The sequence below is a fragment of the Dasypus novemcinctus genome, chromosome 24 (assembly GCF_030445035.2).
Source record: "Dasypus novemcinctus isolate mDasNov1 chromosome 24, mDasNov1.1.hap2, whole genome shotgun sequence".
Classification (NCBI taxonomy): Eukaryota; Metazoa; Chordata; class Mammalia; order Cingulata; family Dasypodidae; genus Dasypus; species Dasypus novemcinctus.
Genome location: NC_080696.1, coordinates 61,391,549 through 61,410,402, shown reverse-complemented (window position 1 = coordinate 61,410,402; position 18,854 = coordinate 61,391,549). Strand labels below are relative to the sequence as shown.

At 51.9% G+C, this 18,854-nt stretch overlaps 1 long non-coding RNA gene across 1 annotated transcript; it reads right to left on the bottom strand.

Moving 5' to 3' along the window:
* Nucleotides 1-11,126: 11,126 nt before the first annotated feature.
* Nucleotides 11,127-14,993, bottom strand: LOC131275857 (uncharacterized). Its single transcript, XR_009183330.2, has 3 exons — nt 13,309-14,993; nt 13,139-13,170; nt 11,127-12,001 (listed from the first exon to the last, which is right to left on the bottom strand). It is a non-coding gene; the product is annotated as an uncharacterized lncRNA (long non-coding RNA).
* Nucleotides 14,994-18,854: the final 3,861 nt, after the last annotated feature.

Sequence of the window (18,854 nt, the reverse complement as noted above, 5' to 3'; positions counted from 1 at the left end):
GAGCCCCTGTACCCCACGGCCCACCCCCCATGGGGCAGCCTGGACCAACCTTGCCAAGGCTTGTGCAGAAGCCCATTGCCTGGCATGGGAGCTCCGTCCCACCTGCTGAGCCCGCTCTCCGGACCGAGGTGGGGTGTGGTCTTCCGAGAATATGAAGGAATCTGTCTGGGTCCCACCCCCAGGGCACAACCCTTGCACCCATCTCTGTGTGTCGGGGACTCCCGCGGAGTTGGATGCCCAGCACCCACTCCTACTCTTTCTACAAACAGCTCCAGCTTTCCTAGGGGACTTCTCCCTCCCCCTCCATCCACACGGTTTGAGGGGTGCTGATCACACCCCTTATTCCCAGGGCAGACGCGTGACCCAGGCCTGGCCCTTCGGGGGTTTCCCTCCCCGTCTTCCTCCTGGCTGCTGGAATTGGCTCAAGAATGGGCCCGAGCCCCCAGCCAAGCTAACGAGAGGCAGCCGCCGAAATTTTGAAGAAAGTGATGTTCTCACTCTACTAGGGATGTCAAGCTGGAGGAAGGTCCCAGAAGCTATGGCAGGAGAAAGCCCCGCTTAGGGGTGGAATCTTCATGGGAAAAAGCAGAGCCTCTTTTCCTTGCGTCTTTGTTAGATGCCCTGGATCCAGCTGTGCCTGAAGCTAGACCTCTGAACATTTTTCCTGAAGCCAGTTTGAGCTGGGCTTTTGTTACTTGCAACTGAAAGAGTCCTGTGATGCACGCACACACAACTCGGGATCCTGGTCCTTGGCTGGTATTAGACAAACTACAAAGAAACCTGAGGCTGGTTCAAGGACCTGGAAGACGAGAGGGGTCCTGGGCGGCTCGAGAGGGGTCGGTCCATGAGACGGTGCTGGTGAGAGCTCGGCCCTGGGGAGCTTTCATGGTGGCCTACAAAGTCAAGACCCAAAAGACACCGAAATGTGAGGGCTCAATGGCTCCGCCAGCATATCGGATCTGCCCACCCATAGGCACTCGTGTGCACCAGCCTCGGGAGGGGTTTCCCTGGGGCCGGGGCGGGGGCTTCCTTACTGACCCCGTTACCGGAGCTGCTCTGTGGGGTCAACGGAGCCTGAACGAAAGCGAGCCAGCGGCCCCGTCCACCCTTCCCTGCATTTCAGTTTTCACATTGGGGTCTCTCCGGAAAACCCACGTCCTTCCGGGCGTGCAGGATGTTTTCAGCAGGAGAGGAAAGTGTCGCGTAGAAGGAAGAGTCTCTGGGTGGAGGTGCGTGGCCCTTCCAGGCCGCCGGTGGGTCCCAGGAACGTTGGCAGGCAGGGGCCGAAATTGGGCTGTGACTCCCTCCCCGGTACAGCCGCCCGCGGGCCGGGGCAGGGTGGGGGACGTCTGCGAAGGCAGTGGAGGGGGCGGGCGGTGGGCCAGGGCGAGCACAGGTGGCCGAGGCATCAGAAGTCACGTGTGTGGAGAGAAGCAGGGACGGGGATAGCCAGGGGGCGGGGGCAGAGGGGGCGAGGCAGGACACGGCGCAGGCGGCTGTTGAGCGCGGAGGACAAAAGCCCCGGGAAGATGCTCGGCTTGCTTTCCCCAGGCCCCCTCCCTCGACGGGCGCCTCGCTGCTGAGAGGACAGGTGCTGCTCTTCTTTTGTTGTCTTTCATCCGTGAACTGTCCGAGTTACAGACGCTGGGCACAAAGCCCTGAGGTTCCTCCACCCCTTTTGGATCTTCTGGGTCAAAGTTCCCGCCCACGAATCTCCACCCCATCAAGAGCGAGAAGTTTCTTTTCTAGCGGGCACCAGGGTCGACTTCGATTAACGTCTGACAAGCCAGCGTCACCGATGAGGTTGCCTCGGTGCAAACTTCAGAGGCTCTTCCAGGGTCCCTCGGCGCGGGAGGTTCAGGGGCCTTGGCCCTCCACCCCACCCCAGTCAGTCAGCACTTTTCTCCCTCCCAAAAGGAAAGGGGCTTTGTTTTGGATTTGGGTTTTTTTGTGATTTTTGGTGGCGGCGGGGATAACTTTGTTTTTATACGGGTGATAGAAAATCCAGCCACAGATCTGGAGGAACTGGGGAGAACGGGCCTCGTGGATTGTGTTTTGGACCGTAGCACATGCTCTGAAGCTCAAACCAATCCTGGCACAGCTCGATGGACTTGGCAACGCCAACTCACCCGTCTAACGGGCCCTGGAATCAAGAAGCGGCGTGGCTGACCCCAGGGCCGCCCCGGGGCGGGCGCCGCTGCACACACCTTACTGCCGCTGCCTGTCTCCAACCGGGCACAGACGGGAGGAAGAGCCGGTGCGCCCCGTGGCAGGCGCAGCCCTTCCCGGGTGCCCTCTCCGCCATGCCCGCTGTCCGGCGTGGCCCCCCGTGCCATCTTCCCACTTTGCAGGCAAGAGGACCGAGGTCCAGCCCGGGCAGGCAGAGCCCGGGGCCCATGCCGTCCTCACCGCGCCAACCCCTCCTCCGACCGCGGCCAGCCACAAAGGGGTGTGCCCAGCGCCACGTCTGAGGGTGCCAAGCCCACGGCTGCTCGGCGCAGTGGTTGCCAGACGGTACCTCCACACATGGCAGGTGCACAGGGAGTGGCTTTGAATGAATGATGCACTGAATGATTAAATTGTCACTGCAGACATGCAAACCGGATCGAGGTCCTGGAAAATAACACAGAAGGCTTTTCCAAGGCAAAGTCCCTGTCGATAAATAGTCTCTATTTGGGTTGCACCCAAAGTAGGGGCCGAGACAGGTGTGGGTGCAGGTAACAAATTAAGAGGTGATTGCAGGCGGCAGACTTGGCCCGGTGGTTAGGGCGTCCGTCTACCACATGGGAGGTCCAAGGTTCAAGCCCCAGGCCTCCTTGACCCGTGTGGAGCTGGCCCATGCGCAGTGCTGATGCGTGCAAGGAGTGCCGTGTCACACAGGGGTGTCCCCCGCGTAGGGGAGCCCCACGCGCAAGGAGTACCCCCGTAAGGAGAGCCGCCCAGTGCGAAAAAAAGTGCAGCCTGCCCAGGAATGGCGCCGCACAAATGGAGAGCTGACACAGCAAGATGACGCAACAAAAAGAAACACAGATTCCCGTGCCGCTGACAACAGAAGCGGACAAAGAAGATGCAGCAAATAGACACAGAGAACAGACAACCAGGGCAGGAAGGGGGAGGGGAGAGAAATAAATAAATAAATAAATATTAAAAAAAAAAAAAAAGAGGTGATTGGAGGAAGCAGGAGTGAGGGAGCAGGTGGAGACAGGGGAGGGAGGGGAGCTAATAAAGGGGCAGAATGAGTCAGCCCCCACGTGCCCCCTCTGACGCACTGCGTAGAAGACACCTTAGAATTGCCCCTGGAGTCACCGGGAGTGGGGGCTCGTCACCCCCTGGGGTCCTCTGTCCTGCCCCGAGCCGAGCCAGGCCCTGGGGCTCAGGACAAAGCGGTCCAGCAGCCGGCGAGGGTGAAGGGCGGCGGAGGGGGCCGCAGGGGGTGGCTGAGACCCGAGCCCCTCAGCTGCCACGCCCCGGGGCAGGGCCAGGGGTTCCGGCAGGCCAGCAGCTTCTGCTGCAGGGCCAAGGGAGGGGCGCACGGGTGGCCGTTCTGAGCGCTTCCTGACGCCAGGCCCTGAGTGTTTTTAGCCACGTTAAGTCATTGAATGCTCACGATGACGCTACTGGGGAGCTCTAGCCTTATCTCCACTTTACAAGTGGGGAAACTGAGGCACGGCACGGTCACGACCTCACCCAAGGTCACTCGGCTGGCAGGTGGCCGGCGGGGATGAACCCGGTGATCTGTATGCAGAGAACTTGCTCATACAGGGTGAGGTTGGGTGAGGCTGAGAGGCTCTCGGGGTGCTGCAGTGAGGAGGCCCCTGAGACGGAGACTCTCCCTGAGTTTGCACCCCCGCTGCCTCACTTGCCTCACCCCGGTGCCAGCACTGGTCACGACATTGCACAAACGCCACCAGGAAGAGGCTGTCATCCCGCCCTTGGCCACCTGATGTGCTGGTCTGATTCGAAGCCACCTCGGGTCACATGTCTACACACGCAGGTGGTTACTGGGGAAATTGAGGCAAGGATGTAGAGGGCTTATGCAAGCAATCACTTGATTCTCGGAGCTGAGTTTTTCAAGAGGCTTTAAGTAACTGGCAATGAAATACAGCGGCCCTGGACTTTGAAATGCATCCAGAAAAGGTCTCAAACACTGGGGCCTGGACCAAAAACCCCGTCCTGGGGCCTGAGGTCGAGGGGCCCAGCATGAGGGATGAGCGACAGGCCTCTCTGGACCCCGTTTGCCCGTCTGTGAAGAGGGACTAAGACGCCGACCTGCTTAGCCCCACCTAAGAAGGAAGGGACCCGAGAGCTCGAGCACCCTCTTGTAGGTGCCTGCCAAGCCCACCCAGACAGACTCAAGAGTGGAAGCCAGGCGACAGCCACCCACTTTGAACTTGGCAAGAGGCTCAGAACCGCCCAATGAGGCCCCAGCCAGGCGGGTGGAAAGCCCACCTGCCCCTCCCCCGGAGGGGGTCTCGGGAGCCGCCGCCTGCACGACCTTCTGCCCACCAGGCTCGGGCTCTGCATTTTACCGGGCTGTGGGAGGCCCCGGGAGGGCAGGCGCTGACCCTCGGGCTTCTGACCTTGGCTTCTTCCCTCTGGAGAATGAGGAAAGAGTTAGTCCCTGGCTTTCTCATTCCCTTCCCCAGAGGCTGGGGAGGAGTGATCAGTAATGGAAGAAATTGTAGCATTGATGTGGAGACAGTGGCCACGGCGGCTGCTGAGGGTAGGGAGAGGGAAGAAAAGATAGGATGTGGGGGCATTTTCAGGACTTGGAGGGACAGATGCTAGACATTGTATGTCCTGCCACGGCCAACAGGGTGGACTGGGGGAGAGTGTAAACTACAAGGTAAACCACTATCCATGCGGTGCAGCAGAGCTCCAAAATGTATTCACCAAATGCAGTGAATGTGCCACGATGATGAAAGAGGGAGGAGTGCGGTGAGGGGGGTGGAAGGTATATGGGGGCCTCTTATATTTTTTGAATGTAAAATTTAAAAGATAAATAAATAAAGAGGAAAAAAAAAGAAAGAAAAGGTTGAGGGGAAGGCAACTAGGTGGCCAAGAAGAGAAGTTCAGTGGGGGATATTGCAGTAATGTCACCCTATTATCACACTCATTTAAAATCATTTTAATAGTGATAATAATGGCTGTAAGTAATGAGCCACTGTGATGAAATAAGTGCTTTGTATGGCTTGTGCCCACTAATCTGCACATCGACCCAGGTCACAGATGGGGAAACTGAGGCTCTGCCAAGGTGGAGAGGTAGCCTGCCCAAGGTCACGGCCCAGCCCGAGGGGCCTGAAGAGCCTGGAGGGGCTGGGATGCTCGGAGCTCTCAGAACTCTGGTTTGGAACTCAGGCCATCAGGGGACCCCCGTGCCCCCAGGCTCAAGGGTCAGGAGGGCAGAGAATCCCTGAGGAAATCAGCAGTGGACAAAGGGAGGCAGGCCCCGTCCCCAGGCTCGGCCCCGAGGGGTGGCTGGGACTGCTGACCCTTCATGGAAACTACGCCTGAGGTCTGAGGACCGCGTCACCAGTCAGTCCATCCCCTGATTTGGGGGTCATGCTGGTGAGCTGCAGCCCACCACCAGGGAGCCTAGGGCATTGCTCAGGGAGGACCTCAAGGTCAGGTGCACCCACAGTCAGAGACCAGGGAAAAAGCAGGGCGGGCAGAGGCTCAGGGTCCTCCAGGCCGACCGCCTGCTGGGCTTCCTGTCCATGCTGGGAACACCCACTCACCGTGTCTTTTTTCTTTGCAAAGGGATGGAGTCACCACCGTTAGTGTTAGCTGAGCACCTGCTACATGCCCGCCTGGACTCATGCCACACCGGTGGCTCTGGGACAAGGGCACTCTTGGAATTCCCGTTTTACAGATGAGGACCTGAGGCCCCACAGAAGTTGCCACCTGACCCAGGTCACACAGCATCTCAGGGCCCCTTCCCTTCAGCCCTCTACCAGTGGTTCTCAAAGTATGGGCTGGGGAGCCCTGGGGAGTTCCCAAAGGGCTTTGCAGGGAGTTTGCAGGTCAAAATCAGCTCTAACAGATGTGCATCACTATCGCAGGGTGATGGAAATATGGAAAAACATGGGAAAACTACAATTGGTGTGACCTATGGACTGTGGTAAACAGCAATACTACAATATTCTTGCATTAACGCCAAGCTATACTGTGTTGCTAATGGAGGTGTATGGAAAAAGTGTGCCAAATGTATGCTGTGGACCATGACTGGTGGTAGTAGTCTGACGGTATTGTCTCATAATCTGTAAGAAATGTTCCACCAGGGCGTGGAGTTGTATGGGAAATCTACACATCTGTATGATTGTTTTGCAAGTTCACAATATCTGTAACAAAAATACATTTTAAAAAATTGCACGGGTTGGGGGAAAATACACCAAATGTAAGATAAGGAATATAGTTGGTAGTAATATTGTGATGATGCTCTTGTGTAGTTCGTAACAAATGTTTCACACCAATGCAAAGAGTTGGTGGAGGGGTGATGTATGAGACCCCTGTGTGATGTTACGTATGTTTATTTTGTAAATTTGCAATCTTTACTATACACTTACTGTTTATGTGTGTTCATGTATGAATGACATATTTCAATTTTTAAAAAATCAGCTCTAAGTGTCTGGGAAATCTCCTGGCACCACGGTGTGTAGACTCACCTTTTCCTGCTGGAAGCGCTTGCGTGAGTTCCTGTTACTGACAACATAAGCTGCTCCGCCTGCTTCCGCTGACTTCAGGCCACAGGCGAAAGCTGCAGGGCTTCTCCGTCCTAGGAGGGGAGTGCCCACGTCAGGGGGTGACCTTCCCAGGGAGGCTCACCTTTGCTGCTCCAGGCCTCCACGAGTTACAAACCCTTCCGAAACCTTCCACGGGGCCCTTGCCCAGAGCAGCACTCCCTCCTCTGAGATCCCAGAACTTTCCACGAGCCACGTCCTCGCGGCCAAGCAAATGCTCCCTTCTTGGGTTGATTTTGGAAGTGGCCGTCTCCTGGGGCGATGGACTCGATGGCAGGCACTGAGTGTTGTCACAAATGGGATCCCTTACTAGAGCACCAGCTCCGCGAACTGAGTCCCTAGGGCCCTTGCTCACTGCCCTATCCCCAGATCATTAGCAAGGTCTGGTGTGCAGTAGGTGCTCAATAAATGTGTCCCAAGGCATGGTGATCAGCAACCTGGCCCAGACTGGCAAGACTCCATCCTCTGTTGATGACTCTGCATCCCTGTGAAATACCCTAACGGGCACCTTTAGAGTATCAACAGCACTCATTACGGGCCAGGCACTGGCTAAGGTGGGTTTTTTTTAAGATTTATTTATTTATTTATTTCTCTCCCCTTCCCTCCCATCCCCCGCCCTGGTTGTTCTCTGTGTCTATTTGCTGCATCTTCTTCTTTGTCCGCTTCTGTTGTTGTCCCCGACACCAGGAATCTGTGTCTCTTTTTGTTGTGTCATCTTGTGTCAGCTCTCCGTGTGTGCGGCGCCATTCCTGGGCGGGCTGCGCTTTCTTTCACGCTGGGCGGCTCTCCTTACGGGACGCACTCTTTGCACGTGGGGCTCCCCTACGTGGGGGACACCCCTGCGTGGCAGGGCACTCCTTGTGCGCATCAGCACTGCGCATGGACCAGCTCCACATCGGTCAAGGAGGCCCGGGGTTTGAACCTTGGAATCTCCCATGTGGTAGACGGACGCCCTAACCACTGGGCCAAGTCTGCTTCCCACTTGCTAAGGTTTTTACATCCACTGTCTTATAATCCAAATAAATTCTGGAAGTCCATGTGGTTTAGCTTCTGCACAGCACAGCTTTTGGAGAATCACATGTCCAGCAATCATAAGTAATTGAAACGAAATTTCATTCTTCCCTTCCATCTCTCCATTATAAGGACCAATCTCATAATCTTCAGTGGCACCCTCAAAATCCCCTCCGTCACTTCCCCAGCTCTCAGCTGCTTCAGAATCTGCCATTCATTAATTGCCCAGAAATCTCCGTTCCACTCAGCTTCCTATTTCAGTTTCCTTCCCCCTCTCATTTATCATATAAATCCATCAGGTTATCCCACCTCTTTCAGCTTCCTTCCTCTTTATTCATTACCTAGCTTCTCCGCAAAAGGCTTGAAAGGTGAGGGGGGTATAGAACCTGAAAGGGCAAAGGCAAATTCTCTCTAGCAGGCAGGGCGGGAGGACTTAAAATGCCCACACGTTTAGGAAGAGAGCGGATCCTCAGCCCATAGTCGATGCCTTTAACAACTGTAGGAGGTGGATGCTGCTATCATCACCATTCTAGAGATGAAGAAGTGCAGGAGGCTGATACTGTTTATGAATTCCAGAAATAGGTACTGGATTATGTTTGTAAACTGGTCTGTCAGAGGTTTCACTTTTACTTGATTAAATTACAATTAGGGCTTTGATTGGGCCACGTCACTAGGGCGTTGAATCCCCACTCCTTGGTGGTTGGGGACTCACAGATATAAAACATGGCAAAGGTCAGAGCTGGAAGTTTTGAGCTGGAGCCCGGGAAGCAAACACACAGGAAAATGCAGAGCAGCTGAGCCCAGAGAGAGGCAAGCCCCGGGAAGAGAGGAACCCAGGAAGCCTGAGCCCTCGCGGGTGTTGGCAGCCATCTTGCTCCAACGCACGGTAATAGACTTTGATGAGGGAAGTGTATTAGTCAGGCAAAGGGTGCTGATGCAGAATACCAGAAATCTGCTGACTGTCATAAAGGGTATTTATTTGGGGCAGTAGCTTACAGATATCAGGCCACAAAGCATAAATTACTTCCCTCACCAAAGTCTATTTCCATGTGTTGGAGTAAGACAGCTGCCGATGTCTGCAAGGGTTCAGGCTTCCTGGGTTCCTCTGGGTTCAGCTCCTGTTTTCTCCACAAGGTCAGCTACAGACTATGAGGCTCTCTAGGCTTTGCCTCTCTCCCCAATGTCAGCTGTAGACCATCAGGCGAACAGCTCTGTCTCTCTTCCTGGGGTTTCTGCTGTGTCTAAGGAGCCGTCTCTATTCCTCTGTGTTCTTCTCCTGGCTCAGGTCCTCTCTTCCTGGGGCTGGCTTCTCTTTCCTCTGCGTGCTGACTTCCTGGGGCTCCAGCTTAAGGCTTCAGCATCAAACTCCAACATCAGAAACCCCGAACCCTGTCCTTTGCCATGCTTTTATCTGTGGGACCCCACCCACCAAGGGGTGGGGACTCAACACCCGAATGCTGAGGCCCAGTCAAAGCCCTAATCATAACTTAATCATGCTCAGATACAGACCAGATTACAAACATAATCCAATATCTATTTTTGGAATTCATAACCATATCAAACTGCTACACAAGGTAACTTATGCTTTATGGCCTGGTAATTGTAAGCTTCCACCCCAAATAAATACCCTTTATGAAAGCCAACAGATTTCTGGTGTTTTGCATCAGCACCCCAAGACTCACAAAGGTTAAGCAATGTGTCCCAAATAACACAGGTAGAAACGCAACTCAAACCCAAGTCCTTCTGGACTCAGAGTTCATGCTCTTCATTATGATGAAGCACTGAGTCCAGGATGCCTGGGGATTCATGTCTCCAACATTGATTGGCTCTTGACCATGGTCAAGGGATTCTTCCAGGGGCAGGCAACAAGACAGGCATAGGCCAAGAAATTCAGCAAGCCCCAAGCAGGGTAAATATGAATAAAAGCAAAACTGGGTACAGCATGGTCAATCTTCTTGACAGCAAAGAGAAAGAGAAAATCTTAACAGCAACCAGAGATAAAAAACACAAGACATTCAGAAAATGACAGTAAGAATGGTGGACACTGCTTTAGGAATGATGGAGGCCAACATGGTAGAACCACATCTTTAAAATGTGAAAGGAAAGAGAGAGCATCACCTAACGTGCTATGCCCTGTGAAAATAGCCTTCAACACTCAAAGTGAAAATGACCAAGAGCTAGGAGAATTAATCACCAGCAGAACCAAACTACAAGAAATACTAAAGGAAGTTCTTCAGGGTGAATGGAAGTGATCTAGGATGAAATCCTGGATCTCCAGAAAGAAATCAAATTTTTAGAAGACAAAAAGAATAATTATGTGGACAAGTATGAGAATATTTTTAGATTAAAAATGCTAATGACTACTTAAAGTAAATAGGACAACAATATATTGCAGCTGAGTAAGACATAAATAAAATTATACAGAAACTATACGGTATATCATTCTGTCCTCTTGAGTGTAGATGGGACCTGTGAATATGATGTTTGTCATTTCCATAACTATGTTACATTATATGGCAAAAGTGAATGGATTTTGCAGGTTTATTAAGCCCCCTAATTATATTAGCTTTGAGTTCATCAAAAGAAAAATTATCCTTGGTGGGCCTGGCCTAATCAGGTGAGTTATTTAAGAGAAAGACACTCTCCTGTTGACCTTGAAGGAACAAACACCCATGTTGTGAACTGTCTATAGAGAGGAGAAGTCCCTTGAGTGAAGGGCCTCAGTTACAGAGCCAGAGGGAACAAAGTTCTGCCAACAATCCTGTAAACTTGGAAGCAGACTTTGAGGCTCAGATGAGACGGCTCCCAAGCTGACACCTTGATTACGGGCTGTGACCCTGATCAGTTAGGTATTTCCAGGATTTCTGACCTACAGAAACTGAGAGATAATAAATGGGTGCTGTTTTAAGCTGCTAAATTTGTGGTAATTTGTAATTCAACAATAGAAAACTAATTCATACCTGTATAAAGTTTCAATATTGTTTATAGAGTGGCATAGTATTGATTTAAAGTGGACCATAATAAGTTATGAATGCACATTACAATCTCTAGAGCAACCATGAAAAAGTAATACAAGCGGTGTAACTTAAAAAGTCAATATAGGAGGTAAAATGAAATACTAAAGACTACCCAATTCAAAAGAAAGCAGGAAAGGAGGAACAAAGAAACAAAAAACATAGGATGAATAGAAAAGAAATAACATGTTACACCCAACCATATCAATAATTGCATTAAGTGTAAATGGACTAAATATTTCATGTAAAAAGCACAGATTTTCAGACAGGATGAAAACAAAGAAGAACAAACTACTGTTGTTTATAAGAATACACTTTAATATAGGAACACAGATAAATTTACAGTAAATGATGGGAGAAATATACTATTCAAACACTAATCATGAAAAAGCTGTACATTTATATTAATATCAGTCAAAATAGACTTCAAGACAAGGACTATTACCAGAAATAAAGAGGAATGCCTCGTAGTGAAAAAAGACCTTATGATCCTAAATGTGAATAGACCTAATAACAGACTTTGGAGTTACTTGAAGCAAAAATTGATAGACTAAAATGAGAAATAGTCAAATCCACAATTACAGTTGGTTGTTTAAGTACACCTCCTCTGAGCTACTGATTTTTTTTAAAAGTAGTGATTAATAGAAAAATTAGGCTATAGAAGATTTGAACCACACTATTAATCAACTTGGCCAAATGACATTTATAGAACATTCTATCCAACAACCACGGAATATGCATTCTTGTCACTTGTACATGAAACATTCACCAAACCATACCATATGCTGAACCATAAAATGTGTCTCACTACATTTCTTTTTTTTTTAAAGATTTATTTTTATTTATTTTTATTTATTTTCACCCCTTCCCCTCCTCCCACCCTGCTGTTTTTGCTGTCTGTGTTGTCTTCTTTTCTCTCCTCTAGGATTCACCAGTTTCAATCCTAGAGACCTCAAAGAGAGGTTCCCTGACAATTGCACCACCTCAGTTCCTGGTTTCTGCTGTGCTTCACCTTGACTCTCCCCTTGTCTCTCTTTTGATGTGTCATCATCTTGATACGTGACTCACTTGCGAGGGGCACCGGCTCACCATGCAGGCACTCACAAGGGCACTGGCTTGCCGCACGGGCATGCTTTCTCTTCTGCTTCTTCCCCAGGAAGTCCCAGGAATCAAACCCAGGTCCTCCCATAGGGTGGGTAGAAGCTCTATCAGTTGAGCCACATCCGTTTCCCCTCACTACATTTCAAAGGATTAAAATCATACAGAATATGTTTTGACCATAATTGAATTAAATAGAAATTTATTTTTTAAAATATTACTATTTCCAAACATTTTGTACATGAAGCAACACACTTCTAAATAATCATGGATTAAAGAACTCACAAAATATACTGAAAAAATATTTTGTAGTAAGTGTATTTAAAATCCAACACATCCAAATTTGGGAGACATAGCTGAAGCAGGGCTTGGAGGGAAATTTAGAGATTTAAATGCACACATTTAAAAAGAACAAAGGTATAAAATCAATGATCTAAACTTCTATCTCAAGGACCTAGAAAAACAGAACAAATTAAACCCAAAGACAGTAGAAGAAAGGAACTAATAAAGAGCAGAAATCAATAAAGTAGAAAAGAGACAACAGAGAAAGCAACAAAGTGAAAAGCTGGTTCTTTGAAACGACTAATAAAATAAATCCTAGGAAGATCTATCAAGAAGACCACAAGCTTTGGTGCCAACCAGACCTGAATATGAATCCCACCTGGATTCTTACCAGCTGTGAGACGCTGGGCAAGTTACTCAAGCCTCAGTTTCCTGGTCTATAAATTGGGGCTAGAAACAGTAGCTTAGCTACTCCCAGGCACGCCAGCAGGCAGACCATGCCAGTCAAGGGCTTGGCCTGACCGTTGCTCGAGCAATGGCCATGTTCCCGCAAACGTGCTAAAGAGGCTTAACACAAGCTTTCCTTCAGTGCACTGATCTCAGTTTGTCATTATCCACTCATTAGTGATAAGTTGATTAACATCTCTCTTCCCCATGAAACGAAACAAGAGGTAAGCTGAAAGCTCTGTATTTGAAGGCTACCAAAATTCATTCCCAACCTGTTTTTCCCTGGCCATCTCCCAGCTTGCCTTGCAGCTCAGCTCAGCCACGTGGCGCTCTTTGCTGAGTGGGGCTTCTAGGCAAGATGTGGCTGACTCAGACCTTCAGTTATGCATATATATATATAAATAATTTTTTATTAGAGAAATCGTTGCTTTACAGAAAAATCATGCAGAAATACAGAGTTCCCATATACCTCCCTCCATTGTTAATGTTTTGCATTAGCATGATAGTTTTCTTATAATTGATGAAAGAATATTAGTACAAGCATACCTCAGAGATTCTACAAGTTTGGTTCCAGACCACTGCAATAAAAAGAATATCACAATAAAATGAGTCACATGAATTTTTTGGTTTCCCAGTGCATATAAAAGTGATGTTTACAATATACTGGAGTCTATTAAGTGTGCAATAGCATTATGTCTAAAAAAAGAAGAACATACCTTAATTAAAATGTGACACAGAGACACATGCTGTTGGAAAAATGGTGCCAATAAACTTGTCGATGCAGGGTTGCCACAAACACCAATTTCTAAAAAAAAAACAACAAACAACGAAGTATCTGTGAAGTGCAATAAAGTGAAGCACGATAAAATGAGCCATGCCTCTATATGCATTATTAATTCTGGTTCATAGTGTACATTAAAACTCACTATTTTTGTTGCATATTCCTTTTTTAAAATTTGTTATTCTAGTAACATATCTATAACCTAAAATTTCCCCTTTTAACCACACTCAAATATATAGTTCCGTGGTGTTAATTATATCCACAGTGTTGTGTCACCATCTCCACCACCAATACCAAAACTCTCATCACACCAGGTAGAAATTCTGTACCAATTAAATCTTAACGCCCCATCCCCAAGCACCACCCCAGCTCCTGGTAATCTGTACTCTAGTTTCCTTTTATCCTTTTTCATCCTTACTGCCTCAAATGCTGACGTAATGGCTGGAGCTACAGTGGCCATCTTGGGATGATAAGGGAAAAATCAACACTGAATCAATCCAGCTGCTTACCTTTAGACTACTTTCCATGTGGGAAAAATAATCCCTCATTATCAGGTTTAGAGCAGGAGTTCTTTTACTCAGAGGAAAAAGCCTTCCTACCCAATGTGGCACCGTTCCACTCCTGGAAACAGCGGAGCGGTATGTGAGGGAAAACGTGCAAGGATGTGCCTCTACGATTGTTGATAATAGCAAGTGTCCCCCAAAGGGGCTGGTTAAATAAGTTATGGTACATGATACCATGGAGATATCTGTTAAAAAGATTAAGATGTTATTATTTTAAAAAACACACACACACAAAATATTGTTGTAAAAGATCACAGATAAAACATATTTTTAAAAATAAAACAAGTTCTGCACGTCTGTGCACTCAGCTATTCGCGGAGCATTGAGAGGTCACCATAGCGACAGCCACCCCCTCAGGGGACTGTGGAGCCCCGAGAGGCGGTGGGCGCCCCGGCCCCACCCAGGGCTTGGGTGCTGAAGGTCTCAGGGGCAGGGGCCGGCCACGGGGGAGGCAGGCCGGGGCCGAGCGGAAGATTCCTGGGATTCTCTTCCCCTAGGCAGAGCCTGTCGCCCCCTGGACTGCCTTCTGGCCGCGGGGGCTGCCCTCCCGGCTCTCGGGACCCCCGTGCCCTCGCCGGGTCCTCGTCCCTGGGGAAGCGCTCTCTCCCAGGCTTGGCCGACATAGTTCTGTCCTAACACGTGATGGGAAACATCGGTCCTAAAATAGCCGCGCCCGGGGCTCCCACGGCTCCAGCCGCTTCTCACGCCCCTTCGCTTCTCGGGCTCTGGACAGAGGCTCCATTGCGCCAACGAGGACGCCGAGCCCAGGGTCATGTGACTTGCCTCGGGGCCTCACCCTACGCAGCCACACGCTAAGCACCCTATGGGGCCCAGACCCAAAACCCCGCGCTCTGCTGGGATCCCCAGGGAAGGCTGGGGCGGACCTGGGGGTCCCTCCACGTGGCCCCAGCGAGGCCCAGGCCCTGGTGCCCGAGCGGGTATAGGGGTCACGGCCACAGCCAAGGGGCTCGGTGGAGGGGCCAAAGTCCAGGGAATTGGAGGTCCTGAGGAGCGGGGGGGCAGAGGGGATGGCAGGAGGGGGGGCAGAGGTCCCGGGGACGCCATGGCTTCAAAAACGGAGGAAGAGGCCACGAGCGAGGAGGGGGGCAGTCCCCAGAGGCCGGAGAAGCCAGGGGACGGTTCTCCTGAGACGGGAGGAGCGCGGCACAGCTGGCACTGGCCTCCGGGCCTGCGAGAGAATAAACGGGCAGTTCTCGGCCCCTGGGTCATGGGCTGCAGGTACAGGAAACGGATGCTCAAATGCGTCAGCCCTCGCCCGGGCCCACCGCAGCCAGGGGGGCTTTGGGGGAAATGGCAGTACCCTAGAAGAAGGGAAGGGGGCCCTTCTCTCGCTCAGGCCCTCCCGCCTCCCCCCGCCCTTAGAAGGACCCTGCGGCTCCCGGGGCCCACCCAGACCAGCCAAGGTGGTCTCCCACCTCAAGTGCTACCCAGGTGTAGCTGCCAAGTTGCTGTGATCCTACCCGAGGCCAGAGGTGCTCGCTGCCTCCTTGGGGTGTCCTCTTGGCCTGCACCCCCCTTTCTCTCCCGCAGTCCCTGCCTCTCTCCACCCCACACCTAATCTGTAGCCCGGCCACCAGCTTTCCACCCTTGCCCAGGTTGGCACGTGTCTCAAAAAGGGAGGGCTGGCTCTGTGTCTGGGCCTTCAGCATCCCCCTCCAGGGTCGGGGGGGGAGGGAAAGAGAAGCGTCAGGAGCGCGTCCACGGGGGCAGCGGCGGGTTCACTCGCGATGGCGAAGATAGTTCTCCTTCCGCGAATACAACCGCCCCGCTGCGGCCTGTCCTGAACGAGAGTGAAGCTTTCTCACCCTTCCCCACCTGGGCGCCAACTCCAGGGTGCAGGTGGTGGGGGCACCTCGCCTGACCCCGCGGCTCCTGGAGGGACTTGAGCCAGGGCCCATGTGCGAATTCCAGAAACCCACAGAATAGAGCTGGGGCCGGAGCCGGGCTGAGCCGCATCCACACCGTAGCCACGCTACCCTGGGCCAGGGAAATACCTGCCCTTTCCTCGCTTGACACTGTTGTTACTGACAGCAGCGACGTAGCCGGATTGCCGTGCAGCGCGCAAAGCGCCCGGCCCAGCCTCTGCCCCGGTAGCACGCAGCAGCTCAGGGCTGGCACCGTCGGTGAAGGCTTCTCTCCCCAGTCCTAACCACGCAGCCTGCTGGGAAGCGTCCGTGCCCTCGAGAAAGCAAAGTGAAGACATCAAGAAGGGAGGGGAGCAGCGTGGGGAGCTCAGGGGTTGGGTGCATGCTTTGCAGGTTTAAGGTCCCGGGTTCAATCCCCACTACCCCTAAAAAGAAAAGGAGGGGAGGTGGGAGGAGGGAGGCAGGGGTCCGGCTCTCTGAGCCGTGAGTGCAGCGTGGAGGTGGGATTCGGAAGGAGCAGGAGACAGCACGGCTCAAGGACGGTTCTCGGCCCCGTGGGTGGGCATCTCAGGTGCCCTTGTCTCTGAGAGGCGCATGTCCGTGGAGCTCAAGCATGTGCGGCCAGTTCCGTGTTCTGTACCCCCAGAGCCGGTTTCTGCGCCACCTTCGGTGACTTTAGGAAACAGATCGGGTCCACTGTGTTCTCAGCAGGGACTTATCACGATCCCAGCGTCTGCCCTTGAGCTTGGCGTCTACATGGCCCCAGGGGAATTAGTGCAGAAGCGTTTCTGGGAATTCACCGCCCGAGGTGCTTGTGGGATTCTCTCGAAATGGTCCCCAAGGTGGAGAATCATTTTCTCCAAAAATGTCAGGGGTGGTGGGGCCATCCTGCAAGTGCAGCGACTCCGGGCACCCTGCCTTGCAGGCAGCATCCGGCACAGAGCTGGCGCACAGTAAGTGTCTAAGTGTGCTTCCATTGTGCACGACTTAGAGCAGCAAGTATTCCCCAAAACGTTCTCTGAACTTCCCTCTGGGCCCAGGCGTCTAAAATGCTTGTGTTTGCTTGTGCTTCTGTGCACCTTTAACCCCCAACGACCCAAGCAAGTGGCTGTCACTGGCAGAGGGCTGGGCGTGGCTGCCCCAAGGTCACGGCCCATGGTGACGGGCAGGGCGGAATGCAAATCCCAGCTACTGGGTGCTTTAAACCACTGCCCCTGCTGCCTCCCGGTCATTGCCGTTTCCTCACTGCCTGGGACGAACGGAGGAATTCATACAAGAGAAGGAAGGGACTTGCCCCAGAATAGCTAAGATGAAAACACATGGAAATGCCGAGCGATGACCACAACGCACGGCTGTGATGGACGCGGAGAGCGGTGCAACCGTTCCGAAAACCTGCTTGGCATCATCTACTAAAGCTGAACACTTGCCAACCCGCTGACTCAGCAATTCTGCTCTTAGGTACGACGTGCCCCGTGGAAACGTGTCTATGTGGTCGCCAAAACCCTAGGATGTTCTTAGCAACGCCATAGTGCTAGCATACCTGGAAACTCCTAAATGCCCACCATCAGAAGAAGGGACATTTGATACACTCAGACCGTCAACACTGAGAAGGCATGAACTCCAGTCACACAGGAGGACACACGCATGTTCCGTGAAAGAAGCTCAATGCCAAGGAGCTGTACTGTGTTCTTCCGTTTATATAAAGTACAACAGGCAAAGCTTTAAAAAAGATAATTTTTAAAAATTATTAAATTTAATTAAATTTTTAAAAAAAAGGCAAAGCAGATCTAGGTTGTTAGAAGTCTGGGTAGCAGGTACCCTTGGGTGGGAGGGGACTTCAGAAGCTGCTGGCAAGGTCCTTGAACGGGATGCCGGTTGCTCGGGTGAACTGAGTGTGAAAATTCAGAGTGTGTAGCATGTGTATGCACTTTTCAGAATATATGTTATACTTCCATAAAAATGTTAAAAAAAAAGAAAAATGAAGGGAGACAAGAGAGAAGAGAAAGGAATGAAAGAGAAGGGCGGGTAGAAGAGAGGGGGGAAGTAAAGTGAAGCTGATCGCCAGCTCCAGGGCTGTGCCCCCTGAAGGTCCCCACGGCACGAGGACCCCAGAACACAGAACCAGGGAGGGGTGAGACGAGGCGGCTGGCAGATAGCACAGATTTTCCCAGGAACAGGGACAGATGGCAATTTCCTCTGAGATGCCCAGATGCCAGTTTCCATCCGGTGGCCTCTGGGTCGTGTCTGGCTCCTCCTGGCTGGGGACCGGGCAGGGCTCCAAGGCCCAGTCCTGGGGGACGAGGTTCCCACCGCGTCCTTTAATGACTGTTATCCAGCTGCAGTCAGTTCCGTTCTCACACTATTTTGGGCCCCATGTGGTTAGCCTCTGGGCTCCATTCAGCTAGAGGCGGTGGAATTTCTTCGCCAGATAATAATGAGCAATGCTTCCTAATGACATTTTTTGTCCCTGAAATGCTGAGGTCGCCTTGAGCGGGGACCCCTGTAAGCTGCTGAGAAGACAGGGCCACTGCGAGGCCTGGGATGCACACCCAGAGCTCCCCTGTGCCTGGCGCTGGGGTAAATGTGCCACGCGCCCGCTGTGTTGAGGCCACCGCCAGCCCGCCGCGTTGCTCTGGGCATCGCCCCCGGTACAGACCAGAGAACTCCGGCAGAGCTGAAGCTGCCGTGCAAGCCCAGGCAGGAGGGGGTGCCAGCAGCGGGACGGGCGTCCAGGTGAACCCCCAGCCCCGGCTACTGCCTCTTGAGCTGAGGGAACCCCAGAGAGGGAGCATCCGAGGTGCCGTCGGGGGCAGGGGGTGTGGGCGGGTCTGGGGGTTTCTCCAGTCTTCCTGGGACAAGCACCTTTGAGCCAGCCATAATCTGGGGGCTTTGCTACACCCCACCACTTAAGCTCTTGGAATCCCACCTTACAGATGAGGAAACTGAGGCCCAGAGAGAGTGGGTGATGCTGCAGAGCCAAATGCCAGTTGCTCCCTGAACACGGCTGGCTTAGCTCCTTCCCCCTCTCCCCT